Raw genomic sequence first — 9,189 nt, forward strand, 5'->3', positions numbered from 1 at the left:
ATCTATTATTTATTAGTTAATTTTATTATAATTAGTTAATATTTTATTATATTATTTTTATTATTGCAGTGATAAAAAAATCAGATTTGGAAGAAGGTAAGATTTTTATTTAAATAATTATATTAAGTGGTTTATGTCAATTGTATGATAATCACCAAGGTGTGTATTTATTTCTGTTAAATATTTTTATTTTATAGGACTACTTGGAGGGTTTAGGTGCCTGGAGGATCAAGGTGTTTCAAGGATTTTGGTAAAGTATATTTTTATTTTTATTTTAATAAAGGCTGCTGTGCGCCGATACAAGGCTGCTGTGCGCCTGCAAAAAAGGCTGCTGTGCGCCTGCAAGAAAAGGCTGCTGTGCGCCTGCAAGAAAAGGCTGCTGTGCGCCTGTAAAAAAGGCTGCTGTGCGCCTGTAAAAAAAGGCTGCTGTGCGCCTATAAAAAAGGCTGCTGTGCGCCTGCAAAAAAGGCTGCTGTGCGCCTATAAAAAAAGGCTGCTGTGCGCCTATAAAAAAAGGCTGCTGTGCGCCTATAAAGATATATAATAGAAAATAATATATATATTTATTTTAATAAGACAAAAATGTCTAAAGAAACAGAAAAACAGATGGCGTTGAAACCAGATCAGAAAAATATTATTGTTCAAGGTCACTGGTTAAATGATGAACATATGGATCATTTTAATCAACTTTTAAAAAATTGCTCTGATTATAGACCTGAAGGATCGTGGAAATTGTATTTTCCTGATAACATAGAATCTGTACCAGAAAATAAGAAACATATACAGATATTATTTAGCTCAAATAATCATTGGGTATGTAGTTATTATGATAAAAAAAACTTATTTATCTATGATTCATTAAATTTGAAAAAGTTGCACAGTGATCATGACAAGTTTTTAAAACGATTATTTCCAATTTATCCTTTTCATGAGCGGCGTATTAAATTTCCTATTGTACAAAGTCAACCAAATGGTGATGATTGCGGTGTTTTTGCAATAGCTTTTGCGATTTCATTGTTATTTAATATTAAACCCGAAAAAGTGAGATATGACCATAGTTTAATGCGTTCGCATTTAATGAAAATTTTTGAATCTAATGTGATTGAGCATTTCCCTCAGGATTCTAAATATGGTGTTCCTCAAAAAGTGCTTCCATTAGCGATAATAAGAGGAAGAGAAGTTGATGCAAATCGTAAACGTATCATACGTCAGAATAAGACAGAGCAAGTAAAAGCAAAGCAATTATTACAAAAAAATCATGAATTTAAAGAAGATCAGAAAAATATTATTGCTCGAAACGACATGTTAGACGATGCACATATGGATTATTTTGCACAACTTTTAACAAATTGTTCTGATTATAAACCTATTAAAACGTGGAAATTAAATCTTCTTCATGAAATACAACCTGTATCAGAACATAAGAAACATATACAGATATTATATAGCTCAAATAAACATTGGATATGTAGTCATTATGATAGAAAAAACTTATTTATCTATGATTCGTTAAACATAAAAAAGTTGCACAAAGATCATGAACAATTTTTAAGACGATTATTTCCAACTTATCCTTTTGATAAACGGCCTGTTAGATTTCCTACTGTGCAAAGTCAACCGAATGATTACGATTGTGGTGTTTTTGCAATAGCTTTTGCAATTTCATTGTTATTTAATATTAAACCCGAAAAAGTGAGATATAACCACAGTTTAATGCGTTCGCATTTAATGAAAATTTTTGAATCTAATGTGATTGAGCATTTCCCTCAGGATTCTAAATATGGTGTTCCTCAAAAAGTGCTTCCATTAGCGATAATAAGAGGAAGAGAAGTTGATGCAAATCGTAAACGTATCATACGTCAGAATAAGGCAGAACAACAAAAAGTTAATCGATTGCAAAAGAATCGTGAATTTAAAAACGATTTAAGTAAGAAAAATGAAAATAAACATAAAAATCAAAAAGAAAAGTTTCCATATAAAGAAAATGTAGAAAACATTTGTACTCTAAAACGGAAACGATATACAGATTTAGAAAATAATTGCGCTAAAAAAAGAAGACGAAGATTTTGTAAGACAACGCGCACAAAAACGCAAACGTTGTGCTATAGTTATGCAAAACGAACAAAGTAAACAAAAAATATTAGAACGTAAATGTTGTAACAGACAATATTACGAGAAGAAAAGAGAAGAAAGAAGAAAAGAGAATAAAAGCAAATTTGTAATAAATAAATGCAATGTTGCAAATAAAATTATTAAAAAATATAAAAATTTTCGGTGTCAGAATTCAACAATAAAACTTCATACTTCTTTGACAATAATTATTAAAAATATTTCAAATAAATTAAATATTACAGGTCAGATCGAAAAACAATTAGAAGCCGAGAAAATAATACGTTGGTGTATACATATTAGGAACGGTTATATTCGCAAGATGTATAATATATTAGCTGTACTTAAAAAGAAATCAGAAGTATGCTTGACTCTTGTTGATAAGTGTTGTGGAATTAATGAAAAATTAGATGTGTTATGTGGGATATCTAGACACACAGCATCATCTGAAAATTATTTTGTAGAGTCTACATATCGTAATGCAATTTTGGAAGAATCTTTAGTAATGAACATGGAAGGGCAAATTGTAAATGTGTTACCTTTGATAACAGCACTAGCAAAAAAATCGTGGTCGTGCAGTACCTCATGTAAAATTGACAATCCAGTTTTGATTGAACAATATGAAAAATTTCTTAAAACTGTTAGTACATGTACTGTAAAGAATGTTCCTAGATTGATAGAAAGTATTCGTACATGTACAGTAAAAACATCAAATACGAAACTTGGTCATGCACAGAGTTGCTATATTAATTTCACTATTTGTGGAGCGATGTTCCTACCAATTCTATTGTTATCGCCCCATTTTCCGAAAGTGAGAAATATAAGGCGTTTGATTTATCAACTTATAAATTTGTATCAAAAAATGTTGAATTTAGATGAAGCATTAAATTGTGCTGATTTGGAAGCATTAAATAAAACTGTTATTGCTGCACAAGAGAAAGCAGATATATACAAACATCAACAAACCGATGCAATTATAAGTGATGATGATATCTTTTTTAAGTATAAGAATGCGTTTAAAGCCTTGAAAAAACGTCTAATGGATACACCGCGTTATGCTTGTGTATCATGCGAAAAGCTTTGTTATAAAAAAAATGTTTCTGAAATCATTAAAGCAAAAATAGATAATCCAGTTTGGAAAGATTTAATGGTACATGTGAAGAAACAACAAATTAATGCACAATATATATGTATTTATTGTAAACAAAAATTTTGTCAAGGTTTAATGCCTGCGTATTGCATTTTGAATAATCTTTTTACAAATAATGTGCCTGAAGTAATATCATCTCTTAATACATTTGAAAAGATTCTTATACAGAGAGCTAAAGCATTTCAAACTGTTGTTAAAATGACAACTGTTATGAACAAAAAATTACCTGAAAGGCAAATGATACAAAAAGTTAAAGGTAGAACATTTCATTTACCACTTCCTATACAAGAGACATTAAACAAATTATGTTCTAATACCGATGCGATAAATATTAATCATGAATTATATATCTTAGTCAGAGGTATTCCCACAAAATCAAAAATTATATGGGAAGAGATGGTAAATGTTAAAAAAGTATTTGATGCATTAATATGGTTAAAGAATAATAATCCTTTGTATTCTGAAATAATATTACCAAATAGTCATAATGAATTATCTTTGGAAAAATTAAATAATCTGGAATTCCAGATGCAAGAGGATGAAAATGTTGCAAAAGATGTATTGGATGAGGAGCATGTGTCATTAAGTAATAATTTAGAAACTGAAATACAGGGAACAAAAAATCTTGGAGATGCTGCATTCAATCAGCATGAGGCAATGCTAACTCAGGTTATTAATGATGAAAATGATGGTTATTATGAGCAATATACTATATATCCATTATATGAAAAGAGAACAAATAAAACTGCAACAGCTTTATATCAAATGTTAAAAGTCTATGATTTACCTTTGGATAATCGTGAGAAATGTTTGGATTTGTTATGTTTTCCAGATTTATATTCTTTTGGTATTAATGGACAGCACGAAACTAGGCAGGTCAAGCTTCATGATCATGAATTTGTTAAATGTCGTTTGATGTCTAAACATCCACAGTATAGATTAAATCAACAATACCTATTCTTTTTGTTAAATAATACGAATATCCGTCAATTAAATCGTGGAATTTTTCATAAGATGAATGTAACTAATCCACAAGTTCGTTATACGGCTGCGGAATATTTAGAAGCAATGTCCAAAGAATTGTTAGAATCCGATTTAACCACAATATTTTCGACACTAAGGAATACGGAACAATTCTGGAGTAAACCGCGAAATAATTTAAACTGTATGACACAACATTACGGACCTGCAACATGGTTTCTAACATTAAGTCCCGCTGAATGGTTATGGGAAGAGTTAGGTGAATATATTCGTGAAGTAAATGGATGGTGCGATTCTTCGGCATGCACCAGTGTACTTGTTGCTAGAGATCCTGTGTCAACATCGAGATTTCTCGATAATACGTTTCGTGCGATGCTTGACTTTATTTGTTCCAAAGATCATCCGATCGGAGAAGTCACTCATTATTTTTGGCGACGAGAATACCAAGGTAGAGGCATACAACATTTTCATTTATTAATTTGGATAAAAAATGCTCCAATTCTTGGTGAATCTTCTATTGAAGAAGTTTCCAAATTTATTTTACAATATATAAGCTGTAAAATGCCAGATAAAAATATTTCACCATTATTGTACAGACGTGTTAATACGCATCAACGACACAAACATAATGATTACTGTCTCCGTTCTAAAAAAGTTGGACGTAAAGTTGTTCGGAGATGTCGTTTTGGATTTCCTCGTCCTGTCACTGAGACGTTAAGTATAAGAGATGTCACAACTGCCATAGCAGGTAGAAAGCAATTAAAACATAGAAGCAGGCTTTATGATCTTCCGCGAACTGAAGATGAAAGTAATATAAATGATTATAATCCTGTTCTTCTTACTGCATGGGAAGGAAATATGGATATACAATTTATTGGCGAAAAGTCGTCACTGCTTACCTGGTACATTACTAAATATATGAATAAAGCGGGAAAATGTGAGTTGTCTGATACTATTATTAATACTAAAAATAATACGAATAAATCATTGATGAGCTATCTTTGGAGTATTGCCTTGCGATTCACGAGTAATAGAGAATGTGGAGCTCTTGAAGCTGCTGATACATTACTGGGTATTGCTTTATATGGAACTGATCCAAATACAACTATTAGATGGTTAGATGTTAATCGAATAAGATGTAGAAAATTGAAAACTCGTAAAGAGATTGAAGTACTTGATGATCAATCGACAGATATATTTTGTGAATCTTTGATAGATAACCACTATCCACAGAGACCAAAAGAATTAGAATGTATGTCTCTTTATGAGTTTGCAAAATGGTATGATATTACAAAAATCAAACCACAAAATAAGTTTGTTGAATTCTATAAATTTAAAAATGGATATCTTAGACGACGACAGCGTGGATATCTTATTAATCATTATAGATATAATGTTAATACACAACCGGAAAAGTATTTCTTTGCGTTATTACTTCTGTTCGAACCGTGGAGAGAATTAGAAGAGCTTAGAAATGGATGTGATACTTATGCAGAATCATTTCACAAGGTAAAACTACATTTAACAGAAGCATTACAATATCACGAAAAACTAGAAGAATTGCAAAAAGCATTTGAAAATGCTAAAGAGTTAGTGCAGCAACATTTAGATGAAGTACAAAAACATGAGTCGCAAGATGATCCTGACAATCCAATAGGTGTTCAAAATATAGAAGCTGGTGAAGCGATGCAAGATTTTAAGGATCTCGGTGATAAAAATATTAAAGATATTGATGTATCAGAAATGATTGCGAAATTAAATATAGATCAAAAAAGAGTATTCGATAGAGTTATTACTATTATAGAGTCAGATAAATCAATATTGCGATTATATGTTAGTGGAGAAGGTGGTACTGGAAAAAGTTATTTAATTAAAACTGTTAAGTGCTGGATAAAACAAAATCTCAAAAAAGATACTGCTGTAGCAGCACCTACTGGCATAGCAGCGTTTAATATAGACGGTTTGACAGTTCATAGATTGCTTCAATTACCTGTTGAACATGGTAATACTCCTAAATATAAACGATTGTCTGATCATGTGTTAAAACTTTTACGAGCGGAACTTAAAGATGTTATTCTTTTTATAATCGATGAAGTATCAATGATATCTAATTTGACTTTAATGTACATACATCTTCGATTGTCTGAAATATTTGATTCAAGTGATTGTGATGATGGCTGGTTTGGTAAAAGGCATATTCTTTTGTTTGGAGATTTGCTTCAATTGCCTCCTGTACATGAAGATTCTGTCTTTAAAGATTTGTCAAATGAAAAAGTTAACAAATATATCGGTTGCTTACAGACTGTAAATTTGTGGACTACATTATTTGATTACGATGAGTTGACAATTAATATGCGCCAGCAAGAAGATGAGTCTTATCGTGAATTATTGTCAAGAATTCGTATTGGTTTATTAACAAAGTCTGATTATGAAATTTTGGAAAATAGGAAAATATCTTTTACAGAAGATTCCTTCGAATCTAGATTAAATGAATTATGTGATTTTATTAACAATTTGCCATCAGATACCGTTTGTTTATTGCCCACTTGTCACATGTGTGACGTTTTGAATGCTGCAATGTTAAGTCGTATTGCTTCGAAAGAAATATTATTAATTGCTGAAGATACAATCGAATGTATTCCATATATAAAAAAGAAAATATTAAAAGTGTTGGAAAATAATGATGATGATAATTCTAAAACAGCTGGGCTTTCGAAACAAATTGTTATAAAAATTGGGGCAAAAGTTATGATAAGGCGTAATATTGATGCTAGTTTGGGTCTTGTTAATGGTACAATTGCTAAAGTCATTTCAGTTGTACAAGATATTTCTAACGGTTATATAGAAAAAATTAAGCTTCTTTTGCCATCAGGTTTAGAATATTTAATTGAAAGAGTAAATGTCAAATTTGCGGTGATGGAGAAAGCATATGTTATTCGAAAACAATTTCCATTGTGTCTAAGTTACGGAATTACTGTTCATAAAAGCCAAGGCCTGAGTTTGCAGAATGCTATTATGGACATAGGTAATTCTGTATTTAGTCACGGCCAAGTTTATGTTGCATTGTCACGAGTAACATCTTCAGATGGATTGCATTTGATCAATTTTGACCCTTCATCTATAGAAGCTAGTGAAGAAGCTATTGTTGAATATAATCGATTAAAACGAATACACAAATCCAAAACAGATATAATTTCTGTTTCAAAAGAAAAGTATCGTAAAATAAAAGATATTTTATGGGTACAACCCAAAATAATTAGTTCTGTTCAAGAATCACATAAAAAAGTTCGGAAAAATATTACTTGGGTCACGCATGGTTTTCAAAATATAGATAAGGGTTCGTGTTATGCAAATGCAGTATTGCAATGCTTTTTACATTTAAATGTTATTAGAAAACTAATATTTGAGTATGATAAATTAAGTATTTTAGGTATTTTAATAAATCAATATGAAAACAAACTGCCTAACTTGAATACATATGTAATACGACAAAGTTTAGGAGAATTTTTCTCCAAAAATGTTAAACGAGATGCATGTGAATTTCTTATAGCTCTTTGCACGAAATACGATTATATAAAAAATTTAGTTGAGCATCAAGTCACTTCCATTAAACGATGTAAAAATTGTCATAATACGACGACTATTGTTAATAAAAATATCCTTCTTTCAATTCCTGTTAATAAACGGAAGAAAAAAAGTTTTGATCTTAATGAATTATTAAATGTAACATTTTCTCGTTGGTGTCAATTACACAACGAATCATGTGAAAATTGTACAGGAAATGACATATTATGTAAAAGTGAATTAATATTAACCGGAGATATAATTGTCATGCATTTAATAGCAATTCAAGACGGTATATCAACAAAAACAGATAAGTTTACTTTACGTGCTATCCCAACAACTAAAATAAATATTGCTGGACAATTCTACAAAGTTATGAGTGCTATATTCCATCATGGATCATGTATCGAAAATGGTCATTACACAAGTATATGTAGAGAAGAAATGTCTAATACTTGGATTGAAGCTGACGATGCGCAAATTAGAAAAAGACAATGGCCTAGAGGCGCTAAAGATATCTGTATCATTTTCTTACAGAAAATTGATAAGTAATTGGTGGTATTATTTGATCATATCTTTTGATAATAAATGGTAAAAAGAATTGTCATATATAATCAAATATTTTATTAAAATATGTTCACTGATGACGAAAATCTTTATAGATAATCAAATATATGTAAAAAAAAAGAAAATAAAGAAAGTTAAGCCAATGACGCTTAATTAGACAAATACAATGGCCTAGAAACGATTTGTTTGATATTTACATAATTATATATAACTTTGTATTATTACAACATTAATCAAAGAGGACCGTTTTATATGACGGGGGTGGTGGTGGGACTCTTTAGTAAAATCTAATAAAGTTTATATATTTAGTAATATTTTTACTGAAAAAAAGAAATGATATCCATTAATCAACAAATTACCTTTTTAAAAAAAGGTAAAAAAAAGGCGCCAAGTACACGCAAACCTTCCAAAAAAAAGTTGTTGTATACACGCAAACCTTCCAAAAAAAGTTGTTGTATATATAAACACGCAAACCTTACAAAAAAGTTGTATATTTTATTACTGAAAAAAAGAAATGATATCCATTAATCAACAAATTACCTTTTTAAAAAAAGGTAAAAAAAAGGCGCCAAGTACACGCAAACCTTCCAAAAAAAAGTTGTTGTATACACGCAAACCTTCCAAAAAAAGTTGTTGTATATATAAACACGCAAACCTTACAAAAAAGTTGTATATTTTATATCAACAAATTACCTTTTTAAAAAAAGGTAAAGAAAAGGCGCCAAGTGCACGCAAATCTTCCAAAAAAAAGTTGTTGTATACACGCAAACCTTCCAAAAAAAGTTGTTGTATATATAAACCTTACAAAAAAGTTTCAA

The 9,189-nt window shown here is 30.2% G+C and overlaps 1 pseudogene; it reads left to right on the forward strand.

The window, feature by feature from the left end:
• Nucleotides 1–202: 202 nt before the first annotated feature.
• LOC136997760 (uncharacterized) lies at nucleotides 203–8,910 on the forward strand (annotated as a pseudogene).
• Nucleotides 8,911–9,189: the final 279 nt, after the last annotated feature.

Source organism: Linepithema humile, chromosome 2, assembly GCF_040581485.1.
Source record: "Linepithema humile isolate Giens D197 chromosome 2, Lhum_UNIL_v1.0, whole genome shotgun sequence".
Classification (NCBI taxonomy): domain Eukaryota; kingdom Metazoa; phylum Arthropoda; class Insecta; order Hymenoptera; family Formicidae; genus Linepithema; species Linepithema humile.